This window comes from Phyllobates terribilis, unplaced genomic scaffold, assembly GCF_046119375.1.
Source record: "Phyllobates terribilis strain yellow unplaced genomic scaffold, ASM4611937v1 Scaffold_1__5_contigs__length_1240528914, whole genome shotgun sequence".
NCBI classification, from domain to species: domain Eukaryota; kingdom Metazoa; phylum Chordata; class Amphibia; order Anura; family Dendrobatidae; genus Phyllobates; species Phyllobates terribilis.
Window position 1 is genome coordinate 73,306,671 of NW_027362761.1, and position 19,235 is coordinate 73,325,905.

Below are 19,235 nucleotides of genomic sequence, written 5' to 3' on the forward strand. Positions count from 1 at the left end.
GCAGATGGAGTTCCTGGTCGAGGTGATCCGTGGCAGGGCAACCGCCCCATCCCCTACTCCAGGTAATGACTCTCACATGAAGAAGACGGTAAGGAGAGCATTGCAAAAGATGACCCCGGGTGATGACGTCGAGGCGTTTCTGACTATGTTTGAAAGGGTGGCGGAACGGGGGAAATTGCCTCCGGAGCTGTGGGCAGAGGTGCTGGTGCCATATTTAACAGGGGAACCGCAGAATGCCTATTATGACGTGGCCTTGCTGGACGCAAAGGAGTATGCCAAATTGAAAACTGAGATTTTGGCGCTCTTGGGAGTGACTCTGATTGTCAAGGAGCAACGGGTGCACCACTGGGCCTATTGCAATGACAAACCTCCCCAGTCCCAAATGTTTGACCTCCTACACCTGGTCCAATAGTGTTTGTAACCTGAATCTACCTCCCAGGACAAATGGTTGAGAAAGTTATCATGGACAGGTTCATACACTCCCTTCCGAGGTTGATGCAATCCTGGGTTGCCCAGGGAGATCCCCGTAATGCCGATAACTTGGTGGGATTGGTGGAAAGGTACCAGGCAGTTGGGAGTTCCTTGGGGAAACAAGGGGTCATAGCATCTCCATACTGGGGTTCCCAAAAGGGGGTGGACACCCAAAAGAGGGGAGCTAGAGCCAGATCTGGGGGGCGACCTAGAGACCAGGAGGGGTCTGAGTTGCTGCCAAAGGTCCCGCCCCATAATATAGCATGTTGGAGATGTCACACCCCATGTCACATAGCCGCCCATTGCCCCATGACAACTGAGCCAATGGACTGCAGCACAGGACGGCATTGCTCACATTTTGCATATCCTGCCTGCAGTGCTGTCAGTCAACCAGGCAAGGGACCGCAGGCATGCCTTGTGTCAGTGAATGGTGTGCAAGTGACTGCTCTGTTAGACTCGGGGAGTTTGGTAACCCAATGTCACGCCAGGTGAGAGTGCAACACAGAGAGTAACACCAGGTGTGAGAACAACACCGAGGGGAAAGGGGAAGGGAGCCCAGACACTAGGGAAAGGGGGAAGTGGTGACCTCCTAATCTGGACAAGCATCACCCTGACTCCCCTAAATGTCCCTATACAGCCTCCGCAGCTGTCGCCGATCACGTGCCTCGCCCTGCTGTCCCTGGCGAAAGGCTGAGAACTAGTCAATCTCCGCTAGCAATTAAAGACAAAAGGGAAAGACAAAACAAGGGAATAACGGCTTAGATTTAGATGAACTCCAACAGTGCACATGGCCTCAAGACTCCAGAGAGGACGTGGTGCTGCTACAGCCAAGATCCAGGAAGGAATGAGTATAACCGGCGACTCCCACCTGGAGAGACCAGGTATATATACACCCAGGCCAGAGGGAGGTAGTCACTGGGTCCTAAAGACAGCCTCCTATCTAGGAAGCGGTCTGCAATGCCAAACGTGGAGATCTCCTACAAGACACCCTAGTGAGGGCCACAATTCCTCATCAGCTGGTTCCGGGGAAAAAGGTCGGCGTCCGTGGTATCCATGGGGACGCGAAGGACTACCCTGTGGCCTGAGTGGTCATAGACACAAACTGTGACGCCGAGTCCCATGAGGTGGGCGTAGTCAAGGACCTGTTGCACCCTGTTATAATAGGGCAGGACTCTGCTTTGTTTTGGGACTTGTGGGAGAAAGAGAGGAAGCCAGGTTGTCCGGACAACAATCAGGTCGCTCCTGAAGAAACCTCATCGTAGCCCGCCGCCGACAGGTTTCTTTTTTGTGTGCTGGTTGGGGATGAGGCCGCATCCCCGGAGGCTAACCTCCCTGAACTGGAGGTGCCCGGAGGAAACTCTGGAACCGCCCAGCTCAGGGACTTAACCGTAAAAGGGAGTTTGATAATGTGACTGTTCTTAATGGTGTTGATCAAGAGCCGGGGGCAGACACCCGATATCAGAGGGGAGGTTCTCGAGCAGTTACTAGTACCAGGACCGTACAGATGCAAGGTGTTAGATATGTCCCATGCACATGTCTTAGGTGGTCATCTGGGGGTAGAAAAAAATCAAGAAACGATCCTTCAGAGGTTCAGATAGTGAATTATTGTAGGTCCTGTCCCACCTGTCAACTGACCTCCCCGGTGGCTCACTTCTGTAGCCCTTTAATGCCTCAGCCTATCATTCAGGTCCCGTTTGATCGCATCGCGATGGATTTAGTGGGATCCCTAGTCAAGTCCACCAGAGGATATCAGTACATACTGGTGGTACTGGACTATGCTACACAGTATCCAGAGGCCGTACCACTCTGAAACTCCTCCAAGTGTGTAGCCCGGGAGTTGGTCCATATATTTTCCAGGACGAGGTTGCCTAAAGAGATCCTGATGGACCAAGGGACTCCGTTTATGTCAAAGATAATGAGGTAGTTGTGCAAGATCCTGCAGATCACACAACTCAGGACCTCAGTCTACCACCCACAGACAGATGGCTTGGTGGAGAGGTTTAATAAAACCTTGAAGGCCATGTTGAAAAAGGTCGCAGAGAAAGACGGCCGGGACTGGGACTGTCTACTGCTGTACCTTCTGTTCTCCATCAGAGAACTCCCACAGGCCTCTATTGGATTCTCCCCTTTTGAGCTGTTGTATGGGCGACACCCCCGTGGACTCCTGGACATGGCAAAGGAGACCTATGAGGTGGAATCTACACTCTACAGGAGTGTAATCAAACATGTGTCCCAGATGCAAGAGAGGATTGCAGAGGTGATGCCCATTGTGAAAGAACACCTCCTCAAAGCAAAAGAGGCGCAGTCGAGGGTGTACAACAGGTTGGCAAGGGTGAGACACTTTAACCCTGGGGATTGGGTACTGTTGCTGGTACCTACGGTGGAGAACAAATTCCTGACCAAATGGCAGGGCCCCTATGAAGTGGTTGAAAAGGTTGGCGATGTCAACTATAGGGTCCACCAACCTGGGAGAAGGAAGACCTACCAGGTGTACCACATCAACCTGATTAAGCCATGGCGAGATAGGGAGCCCGTGGAAGCTCCGTGTTTGGTAGCGAAGTAAGAAGCCGACGTGGGAGACGTCAAGGTGGCATGAATCGCTGTCACATGCCCAGAAACAAGAATGCCAAGAGTTGCTGCAATGGAACAAGGACCGGTTCTCGGATCTATAGGGGTGTACTCAGATCGTAGAACATGAGGTGCTTACAGAGCCTCATGTCCGAGTGAACCTTAAGCCATATAGGATTCCTGAAGCCCGCCGAGAGGTAATCTCGAAGGAGGTGAAGCGCATGCTGAGTCTAGGTGTCATTGAAGAGTCCAAGAATGGCTGGTCCAGTTTTATAGTCTTGGTGCCGAAACCAGATGGAGAATAGCGGTTCTGCAATATGAAACTAAATGAGGTCTCTAAGTTTGATGCGTACCCAATGCCAAGGGTAGATGAACTAATTGAAAGGCTAGGGCTGGCCAGGTACATTACCACCCTTGACTTTACAAAAGGGTATTGGCAAATTCCTATGTCCCAAGAGACTAAGGAGAAGACGGCCTTTGCAACGCCGGATGGGTGTTTCCAATACACCAGGATGCCGTTTGGGTTGCAAGGAGCTCCAGCTACCTTCCAGAGAGCCATGGACTGGATCCTAGCTCCCCACAAGAAGTATGCAGTGGCTTACTTGGAAGATATCGTGATCTACAGCCAGGATTGGGGAAGCCATCTGAGCAAAGTCCAGGCAATATTCAATGCTCTATGGAAGGCGGGGTTTTCCATCAACCCGAAAAAATGTGCCATGGGCATGGAGGAAGCCAGATATTTGGGCTATGTTGTAGGCAGAGGCGTGAAAAAGCCCCAAATAAATAAAATTTAAGGGATCCAGTGTTGGCCACAACCTCTCTCAAAAAAAACAGGTCAGAGCCTTCCTGGGCATCGTGGGGTACTACCACCGATTCATCCCTACCTTCGCCATGATAGCCACCCCTTTGAAAGACCTCCTTAAAGGGACAAAGTCGGCTATGGCTAAGTGGTCTCCAGAAGCTGAGACGGCTTTCCAGTAGCTAAAGCAAGCTCTGTGTAAACAGCCAGTGCTAGTGGCTCCGTATTTCTCAAAGGAGTTTGTGGTCCAGACAGACGAGTCAGATGTCGGACTGGGGGCTGTCCTATCACAAGAGGTGAACGGGGAGGAGCACCCAATAATGTATTTAAGCCAGAAGCTGACATCTTGTGAGAAGAATTACTCCATACTGGAGAAGGAATGTTTGGCCATCAAGTGGGCGTTGGACACTCTAAAATACTACCTCTTAGGCAGAAAGTTCAGGCTTGTATCAGACCATGCCCCACTAAGGTGGATGAGAGAGAAGAAGGGGAACAATGCCCGAGTGACCAGGTGGTTCCTAGCCCTCCAGGACTTTAGCTTCCATGTAGAGCATAGGCCTGGAAAACTGCATGGCAATGCTGATGCATTGTTGAAGGTCCACTGTATGTTAGCAAAAGGTGCCAAGCCCCCCTGGTTTTGGGCAAAGGGGGGTGTATGTAAGATGGCTGCGAGACATGTCCTTGAGGGGAGATATGTTGGTAGCTTCAGTGCTGTAAAACTGGGAAAGCATTCTCCAGCACACATAATGCTGAGAGGGTTAATTGGGCGTATCAGGGCCTTTTTTTACGAGCAGTCATAAGAGATGGGTGGGATTGGCTGCTCACATATCCCCACCCCAGGGGATAAAATGGAGACCAAGTGTGTCATTCAGTGTCTGTGGCTGGAGGTGTGGAGACCTCCAGAGTGTTTGTGCTAAAGGACACTGACCGTGAGCGGGCAAACCCGCCATATTATATGGACTGTTTATTTTCTGTTTTGTTACACTGTGCTAGACAAGGCTGCATAATAAACCTGCCTTGGACGTTTTTAAAGAAACAGTATCCTGTGTCTACCTCTAACGCAGCTGAGTGAGTACCAAACCCTACAAAATATATATATATCTGTAGCTTTGTCGCAATAAAAGGAGGGGGGCCCATACACATTTCTTGCACATGGGCCCAAAGCTGTCAGTGTCCGCCCCTGAGTCATCATATTATATAGCACTGTGTACTTACAATTGCTCATTTTGACTTTCTACCCAGTTAATTCGGTTTTCAATTCGGTCTAACATCACGTGATTAAAAACTGACTAGCTGAATCCTTCTAAGCTCTATGTAGAAACAGGAGGTCAATTTCCCTTGTATGAGTCATTAGTTACAGCAAAATTCAATGACAGGGGGAGGAGGGATCAGCTGCATCAGGAGTTGAAGAGGGGAATGATAAATTCAGGGAAAATAGATTTCCTGTTTCTACATAGATCAGAGGAAACAGAAGTATTAGCTTGGTAGAAGGGCAAAATAAACAATTGTAAGTACACAGTGCTATATAATATGATGAGTGCAGTATATTAAGAGGATAAAAACTTTGATATGAGTGCTTCTTTAATAACACCCAGTTGGACGGAGAGGCAAAAAATATATATATATATGTGTTTTATTCTGCTCTGCAGCCACTATTACCTTGTGCGTCCAGTTCAACATGAGAAATTTAGTGAAAGGTCATTTTTAAACTGGAACTGTTAAAAAGGTACTAACCAGTAAAATGCAGCCATTACACACCTTGAAATGTAAATAAACCCCATGAAGCTTCCCAGGCTATTAATATCAGCTCACAGCTGTCTGCGCAGCCTTTACTCATTATTAAAAAGGGGGGAGTCCCCAAAAAATGATGTGGGGTCCCCTCTATTTTTAATAACCAGCAAAGGCTAAGCAGACACCTGGGGGCTGATATTAATAGGCTGGTAATGGGTCATGGATATTGGCCCCTCCCAGACTAATAACATCAGCCCTCAGTCGTCCCAGAAATGGTGCATCCATTAGATGCCCCAATTCTGGCGCTTAGCCTCGGCTCTTTGCGATTGTCCTGGTGCATTGGCAAGCGGGGTAATGGTTTTGGGGTTGATGTCAGATGTGTAATGTCTGCTGACATCAAGCCCAGGCAGGGCCACCATCAGGGCATTACTGCCCTTACTGATGTATGGGGCCCGGACTGGGCCCCCCTCTTCTGCTCACTGGGCCACAGAGGCAGGATTCTGACGGTTGAGTTACTGAACATGCATCCTCGGATGCACGTTCAGTTGAAATCTATTGCCGTGCGGGAAGCTTCCCGCTCGGCAATAGCTGCCAGCCAGTCAAAGGGCGGCAGCTGACGTCAGCGCGTACGGCGCCGGTATACGACGTCACTGCCATGTGACGGCGACCGCGCCTCAGATGATGGAATAGCTGAGTGCCGCTGGACCGTGGCAAGGTAAGAAGAAACTTTTTTTTTTAACATTTTTTTGTAAAGCTGCACTATGGGGGCAGAATGGAGAGACATGGCAGGCAGAATGGAGAGTCATGGGGGCAGAATGGAGAGACATGGGGGCAGAATGGAGAGACATGGGGGCAGAATGGAGAGACATGGGGGCAGGATGGGAGGACATATGGGGGCAGGATGGAAGGACATATGGGGGCAGGATGGAAGGACATATGGGGCAGGATAGAGACATTGGTGGCAGGATGGAGACATGGGGCAAAATGGAGAGACATGGGGGCAGAATGGAGAGACATGGGGGCAGAATGGAGAGACATTGGGGCAGGATGGAGACATTGGGGGCAGGATGGAGAGACATGGGGCAGGATGGGAGGACATATGGGGGCAGGATGGAGACATTGGTGGCAGAATGGAGACATGGGTGCAGGATGGAGACATGGGGGCGGAATGGAGATATTTGGGGCAGAATGGAGAGCCATGGGGGCGGGATGGTGACATTGGGGGCAGAATGGAGACACATGGGGCAGAATGGAGACAAATGGGGGCAGAATGGAGAGACATGGGGGCAAGATGGAGAGACATGGGGCAGGATGGGAGGACATATGGGGGCAGGATGGAGACATGAGGGCATGATGGAGACATGGGAGCAAAATGGAGACATTAGGGGCAGAATGGAGACATTGGGGGCAGGATGGAGACATTGGGGGCAGGATGGAGACATTGGGGGCAAGATGGAGACATGAGGCAGGATGGAGACATTGGGGACAGAATGGAGAGACATGGGGCAGGATGAAGAGATATGGGGCCAGGATGGAGACATTAGGGGCAGGATGGAGACATTGGGGGCAGGATGGAGAGACATGGGGCAGAATGCAGAGACATGGGGCAGAATGTAGGCCAATGGGGCAGGATGGAGACATTGGGGGCAGGATGGAGACAAATGAGGGCAGGATGGAGACAAATGGGGCAGGATGGAGACAAATGAGGGCAGAATGGAGACAAATGAGGGCAGGAAGGAGACAAATGAGGGCAGGATGGAGACAAATGAGGGCAGGATGGAGACTAATGGGGCAGCATGGAGACATGGGGCAGAATGGAGACAAATGGGGGCAGGATGGAGACTTGGGAGCAGGATGTGGGACATTATTACTGTAGGGGTTAATTATGGATATTATTACTGCTGTGATGTATTTTATTTTTGAGGAAACTGTTTTCAGTGAGGGGGGGTCCTGTTACTGTGCAGGGTGGCATTATGTTGATTATTTTTCTTCATCTGTTATAGTGTAGAAGTTGGGGGAAAATTGAGGAATGTGCTCTGGAAGCAGTGCTCTAAATAACGGTTATTTTCTGCAGAGAGGAGTCCTGGCTGGAAGAAGTGATTGCAATCTATGCTGAATAAAGAAGAAAAGTAAATATGAAGGATTTCAACTAGAAATAACACCGGTGAGTCAGTGTGTTACCTGTACACTGACACTATTCACTGGATACTATGTACAGAGCTCCTGTGTATAATGTCACAGGTGATCACTGTATTACCCGTACACTGACACTATATACAGAGCTCCTGTGTATAATGTCACTAGTGATCCCTGTATTTCCTGAACACTGACACTATATACTGTATACTATGTACAGCGATCCTGTGTATAAATGGCACTTATGGTAATATTAGTATTGTGTTTTTTTATTAATGATCAGTATTGTAGTATTCGGTCACTGTGTTGGTAATATGTGGTCTGGTCATGGTGTGGTAGTATTTGTCCCTTGTATGTGGTATTATTCTGTCATTATGTCGTGGTAATATGTGATATGATCACGATGTGACAGTATTTGTCCCTTGTATGTGGTATTATTCAGTCACTATGTGGTGGTAATATGTGGTGTGGTCATGGTGTGACGATATTTGTTCCTTGTATGTGGTATTATTTGGTCACTATACGGTGGTAATATGTGATCTGGCCATGGTGTGATGGTATTTGTCCCTTGCATGTGATATTATTGGTAATTTTAAAAAATATAGGTACATTCCTTAAAGAAAAATAAATAAAAATATACCTAAAAAGACTATTGGGTATCATAACAAATGTTTAATAGGTTAGAGTAGAGTAGGGCCTGGCCATGAGCATAAGAGTCTAACTTGTCGCGGTGGCAGCTTAAAAACAAAAGCTGATGGCTATATATGTGATATTGTGTTCAATGGGAACTGTTAATGTGTGATTGGTGAGGACATGGTGGAGAAGAGGAGTTTTTTCAAGAGTGGGCGGTGGGACTGTGGAAGGTTGGAGGGGTGGAGGCGGAGCTGGGGTGTAGCCTGGGCGGAGTCTATGGGGGCTCGAAAATTTTGCCAGTATGGGCCACCAAAAAAAATTTCCTCGAGGCAGTTCTGAGCCCAGGGGTTAGTAATAGGGAGGAGTCTATAAGGCACCCCCATTACTAACCTCGTAGTCAAAAGTAATAAACACATACACAGATAAAAGTCCTTTAATTGTAAAAAGCACTCTAAGACAAGTACCCTCTTTTACCCATTTATTACCTTTAAAAAATAAAATAATCCAAAAGGGTCCGCTGTAAATCCATCCCACAACGATCCCCGACTCTGCTGCATCCGGATGCAGTGCTGAGCGGTGCTACTTAGCGCGGCAGCCGGAACTCAATGACAGTAACATGTGAATCTGGCTGCTGTGACGAGCGCTGACGTCAGTAAGGTTATCGCAGTTCATAGCTGATGAACTGCTATAACCTTACTGACGTCAGCACTCGCAGAGTGAGAAATTTCTCACACTGCGAGAGCTGATGTCAGTAAGGTTACCGTAGTTCATCAGCTGTGAACTGTGATAACCTTTCTGATGTCAGGGCTCATCACAGGGAAGTTAACAGCTGCAGTGCTGGCCCGGCCGTGTCACAGCTAGGAGACACGGCCCTGTGCGCGGCCTTGTCTCCTAGCTGTGACGTCATGCAGTGCGCGCCCGGCCTGCACTGCTGCACCGAAGAGGAGCAGGAGGACTGGAGCCGGGGGATGGTGAGTGAGTGTGTGTGATTGAGTGTGTGTGTGTGTGTAATCGAGTGAGTGTGTGTGTGCAGGCAGATATCATTGTGTGATGTCTATTTATATGTATTTTTGTGTTTCAAATGTGTTTATGCGTGTATGTATATGTCTGTATATGTTTGTGTGTGCGTGGCTACGTGCGGCCTCCTGCTGTGTATTGATGGCTACGTGTGGCCTCCCGCTGTGTATAGATGGCTACGTGCAGCCTCCTGCTGTGTATAGATGGCACCGTGTGAGTGTGTGTGATCGAGTGAGTGTGTGTGTTTGTGTGTAGGCAGATATCATTGTGTGATGTCTGTTTATATGTATTTTTGGGTTTCAAATGTGTTTATGCGTGCATGTATATGTGTGTATATGTTTGTGTGTGCGTAGCTACGTGCGGCCTCCTGCTGTGTATTGATGGCTACGTGTGGCCTCCCGCTGTATATAGATGGCTACGTGCGGCCTCCCGCTGTGTATAGATGGCTACGTGCGGCCTCCCGCTGTGTATAGATGGCGCCGTGTGGCCTCCCTCTGTGTATAGATGGCTAAGTGCAGCCTTCCGCTGTGTATAGATGGCTACTTGCAGCCTCCCGCTGTGTATAGATGGCTACGTGCGGCCTCCCGCTGTGTATTGATGGCTACATGCGGCCTCCCGCTGTCTATAGATGGCTACGTGCGACCTCCGCCTCTGTATTTAGGGTGCCGTGCGGTTTTCCGCTGTGTATAGATGGCGCCGTGCGGCCTTCCGCTGTTTATAGATGGCGCCGTGCGGCCTTCCGCTGTGTATAGATGGCGCCGTGCGGCCTCCCGCTGTGTATAGATGGCTACGTGCGGCCTCCCGCTGTGTATTGATGGCTACGTGTGGCCTCCTGCTGTCTATAGATGGCTACGTGCGGCCTCCCGCTGTGTATAGATGGCTACGTGCGGCCTCCCGCTGTATATAGATGGCTACGTGCGGCCTCCCGCTGTGTATAGATGGCGCCGTGCAGCCTCCTGCTGTGTATAGATGGCTACGTGCAGCCTCCTGCTGTGTATAGATGGCACCGTGTGAGTGTGTGTGATCGAGTGAGTGTGTGTGTTTGTGTGTAGGCAGATATCATTGTGTGATGTCTGTTTATATGTATTTTTGGGTTTCAAATGTGTTTATGCGTGTATGTATATGTGTGTATATGTTTGTGTGTGCGTGGCTACGCGCGGCCTCCAGCTGTGTATTGATGGCTACGTGTGGCCTCCCGCTGTATATAGATGGCTACGTGCGGCCTCACGCTGTGTATTGATGAGCGTTCTTCACATGCATTTCTGCATGCGGGTTGACAAGTGCTTTCCAAGCGATTTTAGCATCACTTGGAAAGTGCTTGACAACTTGGTCACACTAAATCCAGCATGGATTTATATAGTGTGACCGTAAAAGAGTGGTAAAAAATAAAAAATAAATATATACTTACCTTCTGATGGCCTGCCGACGTCAGCGGTCGCGTGACCCATCACATGACTAGATGACGTCACGTCACGTCCTTTTCAGATCATCGCGAGCTGCCGGCAAGCCAGGACGCATCGGATAAAGACACCGGGGGCCATCAGAAGGTAAGTATAATATTTATTTTTTATTTTATTCTTTTTTTACAGGTTCTATGGTACCGGGGTCTCCTCTTCTCCAAACCCGGGTACCATCCGCACATTGAAATGCATGGAATCTGCATGTACAGATGCAGTGATGCAGATTCCATGAGTTCCAATGCAAGTCAATGGCGGCTAAAACGCAGCGCTTCCGCAAAATAATTGGTAATGCTGCGGATTTTTCCGCAATGATAATCCGTAGCGGAAATTTCCGCAGCATGTGCACAGCACATGCGGATTATCATTCGGGAACATGGCAGACCTTCTACCAAGCGTTTTTTAAGCGTTTCTGCAGCGAATTGCCGCTGCGTAAACGCTTAAAAAACGCATAGTGGGCACACAGCCTAAAAAAAATTATTATAATTAATATTGTGCCAAATTAATTTCATGTGAGCTATCACATGATCTATCACAGGGGATCATGTGACATGTGATACATCAGGTGTGTGTGTGTGGGGGGTGGGGCCCGCGCCTTCTAAACTGCCCGGGGCCTTTGCTACTCTTAATCCACCCCTGGGTGTAACCATAGTACAATGAATACAAATTTACTTACAATAAAAGGTGGTAATACTGCCAAAAGAGCATTCAAAAATCCTCGATTCTCAGGAAAATGAGCCTCTTCAACCCCGGGCTATTTTCCATTTTTCATTTTTGTTTTTACCTTCCCTTCTTCCAAGAGCCATAACTTTTTTATTTCTCTGTCAATATGGCCGTATGAGGGCTTGTTTTTTAGTGGGACAAGTTGTACTTTTAAATGACACCATTGATTTTACCATATAGTGTACTAAAAACGGGAAAAAAAATTTCCAAGTTCGGTGAAATTGCAAAAAAGTTCAATTCCACAATTGTTTTGGGGTTATTTATTTACTATTTCTTTATATGGTAACGTTGCAAGGGAAAAAGGATATCCAGCATCTGGATCTTCATAAACCACTTTGCTTTATTTAGAAATATTTAAAAACACACAATTGTGTATAATAATGGGCCGCACGATGGCTCAGTGGTTAGCACTTCAGCCTTGCAGAGCTGGGGTCCTAGCTTCAAATCCAACCAAGGACTACATGGACAAGAGTTTGTATGTTCTCCCTGTGTTTGCCTGGGTTTCCTCTGTGTACTCTGGTTTCCTCCCACACTCCAAAGACATACTGATAGGGATCTATATTGTGAGCCCCATTGGGGACAGTGCCGACAGTGTATGTAAAGCGCTGTGGAATTAATGGCGCTATATAAGTGAGTAAAATAATTAAATAATAATGTGCAAAAAATTTCACAACTATCCATGAATAAAAGGGGGAAACTATTGTCGTCACTGAATTTTGGGTCTTCTATCCTTTGGATTACGAGCTCGGAGAGAATGAAGACACAGGACAGGATGTTTGTGTCTAAACATACTCTAAAAACTTTATTACAAAACACAGGGCTTATATACACCCTAAAGGCAGGAAACGGATTTGCCATATATGGTTCGATTATACAGTTTAGCTGAACAAGCGAAAAAAGCTAGTTTCTGTATGCTTTAAAATACTTAATTAGACTTATCTAGTTAGCAAGGTCATTTCATCTTTCTGCAAGAACACATTATTGATACAAGAAGGAACATTCATAGCTGTTGTTTTCACCTAAAATAACTGTCAGACTTATATAGCATAGATGGGGCCTTTAAACTTGAGGGATTCCATCTTCTGCTATAACATTCCATCCTTTTGTTCCTTCATTTATCAATACGAATTTCTATGTTTTCTTTTACACATTAGAAAAAAGCTTAAAAACCAAATAAACCGCAAGACACATTAGCAAAACCTGTAAAATAGCTTGTACTATAACAGCCAACCACCCACCAATACCTTTAAACCAATTTGCGGGATTTAGAAAGGAAAATCTCTGTGTGGAATTATTGGCCAAAGTATCAGAACAGTTCACCCAAAAGTTTATCTCTTCCCATGAGACCGGGACAGCGAGAAAGGGTATGCTAGTGGACGTCACAGGGGCATGTGTACATATCCAACAATTAGCAATGGTCTGGTTTTGCTCCTTTAGTCCATCGATTAGAGCAAGATGGTGTCTAATGAATCTATTGTCGTCTCCATCCATGGTGCCTAACCTAGTCCATGCACCTGTGGTCGCAAGTATGCAGGTAAGTATAAACAATGTCATCATTCTTTGTCCGCTGGTTCTCCTAGTATCTTTTTGCAATGGGATGCGTGGATCCAGGTCTCTTTTCCCTCTAGCTTAACGGCTGTGCTTGTGGTCAGCAGAACTTGAAAGGGTCCGTCAAACCGTGGATCTAGGCTTTTCCTCACGTGTCTTTTTATAACCACCCAGTCTCCAGGTTGCAGCGTATGGCTGCTAGAGTCTTGATCTGGATCTGGAAGAGAACTGAAGACATTATCATGTACTTGCTTAATCTTTTTGTGTAAAGCCCTCACATAGGAACTTAGCACATGGTTGTTCATTTCTAATGCTTGTGGATAGAAACACCTTAGGCTGGGTACGTTGCCAAACAATATCTCATATGGAGAGAGTCCAGTCTTTCTATTAGGCGTGTATCTTACTGAAAACAGAGCAAGTGGTAAACAGTCCGGCCATGGTTTTCCTGTCTCAGCCATGGCTTTCTGAATTTTTAATTTCAATGTCCCATTCAGTCTTTCCACTTTACCACTACTTTGCGGGTGATATGGGGTGTGGAATGCTTGTTGAATTCCTAGAGCTGACATGACTTCATTCATTATTTCACCTGTGAAGTGTATACCTCTGTCACTCTCAATTACCTCTGGTACCCCATACCTGCAGACCACCTCCGCAAGCAGTTTCTTTGCGATTGCCGCAGCCGTGGCTTTGGCAATCGGGAAAGCCTCTGGCCATCCTGAGAACAAATCAATACAGACCAACACATATTCCCATGATCCTGACTTTGGCAGCTGAATATAATCAATTTGCAGTCTCTGGAATGGATAGAGGGGCCGGGGGGTGTATTTGGGTGGTGTTTTAACTACTCTACCCTGATTATGTGTAGCACATATCATGAACCCTTGTACCAGGTTTTCAATACAGGTGGAGAATCCTGGTGCCACCCAATGTTTCTGCATCACACTCATTACACCCGTTTTAGATTGGTGTGTCGGCCCATGTAGTATCTGGGCAGCTGCTGGGTACAGTGCCCTTGGAAGGCATCGTCGTGTCCCTTTCCCCCATACCCCATTTGCTTCATTCAGGCATGCACCTTCCTTTAACCACTTATCAACCTCCTCCTTTTGAGCCTGAGCCTGCATTTGGAATAAGATGTCCTCCAACACAAAGGGGTTTTTAGGGGCACTTAACTGACGTACTGTTGACCCTTGTTGCGGCTTACAGGCTGCTGTTTTTGCCGCTGCATCTGCCATCGCGTTTCCTCTGCTTACCTGATCGGTGTGTCTGGTATGTGCTCTTACCTTTATGACAGCTACTTGTTTGGGTAGTTGTAGCGCATCAATTAACTGCTGGACCGCATCAGCATTCTTAATGGGGTGTCCTGCTGCCGTCAGGAAACCTCTTGACTTCCATATGGGACCAAAATCATGCGATATACCGAATGCGTACCTAGAATCTGAGTAAATGTTAACAATACTACCTTCCGCTAGTTTACAGGCCTCGGTTAGGGCCCTAAGTTCAGCTTCTTGAGCCGATTGGTGTGGGAGCATTGGTTCTGCCTTGATTACTGCATTGAGGGAGACAACTGCATATCCAGTATGGAAGGTACCTGAATCGTCCTGATGACGGGATCCATCTACAAAAAATTCAAAATCTGCATTTTGTAATTGATGTTCAAATACAGTAGGTAAACCTGCCGTTTCTTGTGCCATCATTTGTACACAGTCATGAGGAACTTCCTCTCTTGGATCTTCCTTATAAAGCACAGTACCTGACTCCTCCTTTAGATCCGAGAGAGGTAACAAAGTTGCTGGATTCAGGGTAGTACACCTCTGTAAAGAAACATTGGGAGGCATTAACAGTGCACATTGTAACCTAAGATGACGTGCTGCTGAGAGGTGAGCGGTTGGAAACTTGGTTCAATATAGTGTAGACATCATGAGGTGTTAGAACGGTGAGCGGGTGGTCAAGAACAATGTCTGCGGATTTATGGAGTAATAGTCCAACAGCATGCAGAGCATGTACACAGGATGGTGCACCTCTGGCTACCGCGTCTAATCTGCCACTAAAATAGGCAACAGGTCTCGGATTATCACCATGTGTTTGAGTTAAAACTCCTGCTGTATGTCCAGCTTGTTCATGAAGGTACAGAGTAAATGGGAGCTCATAATTAGGGGTACCCAAAGCTGGAGCAGCCAAAATACGGTTCTTGAGAGAATAAAAACAGTCTATTGCCTCTGATGTTAGTACAAAAGGTGTTGGAGTAAGACAGTCATAGAGGGGCTGCATTAAAACAGAGACGGCATGAATCCACTGTCTGCAATAGGAAACAAGTCCAAGAAAAGTTCTGAGGGCTGCAACATTAATGGGGACGGTGAATGCCTGTACTGCTTGTTTACGTGCATTTGTCAAATGACGAGCTCCTGGTGTAATGCAATGTCCCAAAAAGGTGACTGAAGATTTACAAAACTGAAGCTTATCTTTCGATGCCTTGCAGCCAGCGCGATAGAGAAACAACATAAGCGATATAGTTGCACTATGACATTGTTTCCTGGAGGGGGCACAAATGAGCAGGTCATCGACATATTGCAAAACAACGATATGTGGTTCAGACCATCCCTCCAGTATTTCCTGCAGACTTGCAGTGTACATTGTGGGTGAATTCTGGGCACCCTGTGGCAACACTGTCCATGTATATTGACTACCCTGGAATGTGAAAGCAAACAAGTACTGGCAGTCAGGATGTAATGGTACACTGAAAAATGCATTTGCCAAATCGACCACTGAAAAACAAAGAGAGTTAGAAGGTATCTGTGACAGAAGAGTATGCGGGTTGGGCACAACTGGTGTTAGAAGTTCTGTGGCTTTGTTAACCAACCGGAGGTCATGGACCATTCTATATGCGGCTGGTTGTCCTGGCACGCTCTTTTTCTTTACTGGGAACAGGGGAGTGTTGCAAGGGGACTGGGTTTTGACTAGGACTCCTCTGTGTAGTAATTTTTGGACTTGCTGGGCTATGGCATTCTCCTGAGCCGAGCTAAGGGGATACTGCCTCTGTTGAGGCAAGATTGCTCCTGGTTTTAATTTCACCATCACTGGTTGAACTCTTAACCTACCAACATCTGTTTTGTCTGAGTCCCAAAAATCATGTGGTACAGCCTGCTCCAATATCAGGGGAAACTCATTTGTCTCTTCTATGCTGGCAATATCTAGTGACATAATTTTGCAAAGGGTACTTGGTTTTAAACCTGGGGTCATGGTGACAGTGCCATCGGGATGATACTCAATATGTGCTTGTAATTGGGACAACACATCATTTCCCAAAAGGTTACATTGGCCTCGGGGCGATACCATGAGCTGGCTATGTACAGTAGCTCCTTGAATTTGCGGGGGAATTCTTTTAGTGACAGGAAGCAGGACAGATGGGGAATTGAAGGGGGTGGCAATGACATGATGTGAAAAATCAGTGTCAGTATATGGCCAATCACCTTGCGTAATTACTGAATTGTCGGCCCCCGTATCTACTTGGAAATCGATTTCATGTCCCCCTGGTAGGTTCACCTGCACTATACAACTGGGAGTTGGGGGTAAGGAGATGAGGGGGTTCATGTGCAAGCTACCCTCATCCTATGGGGGCATTGTTTGGTCGGCTGGAGGACCCGTACTCTGAGCATTTGGATACGGGTTGGTCCTACAGTTCTTTCTAAAATGTCCTGGCTTTTTACATCCGTAACACAGTTTCTGTCCTCCTCCTTCAGTCTGTCCTCTGCCTCTGTTGTTTCTGGGGGTCGTCTCTACTATATGTATTCTGGCAGCTCTTTTTGCCTGCGCTATGTCATGCTGTGCCCCCTGAGCTATTCTAGCTAAATCTTCTGCCTTCACTGATCTCCAGTCCGGTCTACTTGCTTTTACCTTCTCTGCAATCTCTTTCTTTAGTCCATTCATGAAAGCACTTGCTAATACCCTCTTACTAGTCTTATTCCCGGGGTTGAACCCCATTTCTGACCAGGTTTTCTTTAGTGCATAGAAATAATCCTTAGGATCTTCCTCCTTTCCCTGCACTCTATCTTCTAGTGTAACTTGCTTTTCTGCTTGCCTGTCTTGACATGCTTTTACCAACGCTGCTGCGAATAGGACTCCAGCTGCTGCATCATTAGATTCTGCATCTACGGGTCCGGTCCTATTGGCATACTGTTTTTTTGTCTCATCTATCAACCTATCATAGCGGGCTTCATCTGCCAATTTTCCCTTAATTACCCCCTGCAGATCTAGTCTAGTGGCATGATACGTATCCTGTATGGTGGTGATCATTCTAGCAAAACCCATAGGGGACTGGGACGGATCTGGCAGCTGGGAGATCAGTGCCAACTGCTCTGAAGGGCTCCATGGTCTATACATTAACATTGTACGAGCTTCCTGACCTGGAACCACTGCATCCCCCCCTGCTGCTGCTGCTGGTCCCGGTGCTCCTGGCACAACTACCGTCCTCATTGGGAATAGACTAGCTGGGTGGGGTCTCGGTCCTCCACATGCCACACAGATGTCTACTGTCAAGGGATTCTGCTGTCCACATCTGGGGCAAACCCAACATTTAGGTTCCTGGGAATTCTGGTACTGGGGTGTGGGTGACGTCGGGAGCGGACAGGGAGGAAAATCTGTCATTCCAGTTTTTGTCAGTCTGTAGCGTCCGTCTCCTAATTCTTCAATCTTTCCTTCAAAATAAGCGCATGCATTCATCCATACATCTACTGTCCCTAACAGACCCTTATCTTTCAACCATCCATGATAGGAGTTAAAGAAGAATTTCCATTTCTCTCCATTCATCTCTCCATTCTCATTCATTCCCACTTTACACAATATTTTGTCAATTCCAATCAGTGCCTGTTTCCCTTCTCTGCGTACCACTAAGTCTTTGGCTATAATGCCTTCCTTGGCATTTTGGTTCCCCATTTTTTTTCGGTTCTCCTCACCTAGAAGAGACTCCTCAGTCACTTAGACAATGGGCCACAAAGGTTTCTGAACCATTCCACTACTAGCCTCTCTAGGACTTATACGCCAACCAGAAAAACAGACCAAAAACATCAATCCCGGGACACATCCACAACACAATCATCAGATCCATACTTTCATTCTTAAATTCTCCAAAGGATAGAAGGCAGGACTGTCAATTTATCTGAGGGATTTTACTGGTTCAAAGGGACCCGAGCCAGACAACAATCTGTTGAATTACCTGGGGAGCCGACCGCTCGGGGGTGAGGGAGTCTCTTCTATGCAGTGATATAATTAGGTAGAATATAACAGTTATTCTTACCTCAGCGCTGTATATATCACCAACAGAGAGCTTCACTCGTCCCACGTCTCGGACCGGTCGAGCACCCTTGGGTAGATTAACTCAAGGTCCCTGTTCGAGGCGCCAGCTGTCGTCACTGAATTTTGGGTCTTCTATCCTTTGGATTACGAGCTCGGAGAGAATGAAGACACAGGACAGGATGTTTGTGTCTAAACATACTCTAAAAACTTTATTACAAAACACAGGGCTAATATACACCCTAAAGGCAGGAAACGGATTTGCCATATATGGTTCGATTATACAGTTTAGCTGAACAAGCGAAAAAAGCTAGTTTCTGTATGCTTTAAAATATTTAATTAGACTTATCTAGTTAGCAAGGTCATTTCATCTTTCTGCAAGAACACATTATTGATACAAGAAGGAACATTCATAGCTGTTGTTTTCACCTAAAATAACTGTCAGACTTATATAGCATAGATGGGGCCTTTAAACTTGAGGGACTCCATCTTCTGCTATAACACTATTAAATGGCAAATGTGTTTCAAACCGAAGTTCTTAATAATTGCATACCTGACAAGTATGTTGGACGGCATCTTATGTCATATCCTGGTAACTCACATGATCGGAAACCTCCAATCAAATAATAAAAACGAATACAAGAGAAGCTCATCAAGAGAATGCCAAGAGTGTGCAAAGCAGTCATCAAAGCAAAAGGTGGCTACTTTGAAGAACCTAGAATATAAGACATATTTTCAGTTGTTTCACACTTTTTTGTTAAGTATATAATTCCACATGTGTTAATTCATAGTTTTGATGCCTTCAGTGTGAATGTACAATTTTCATAGTCATGAAAATACAGAAAAATCTTTAAATGAGAAGGTGT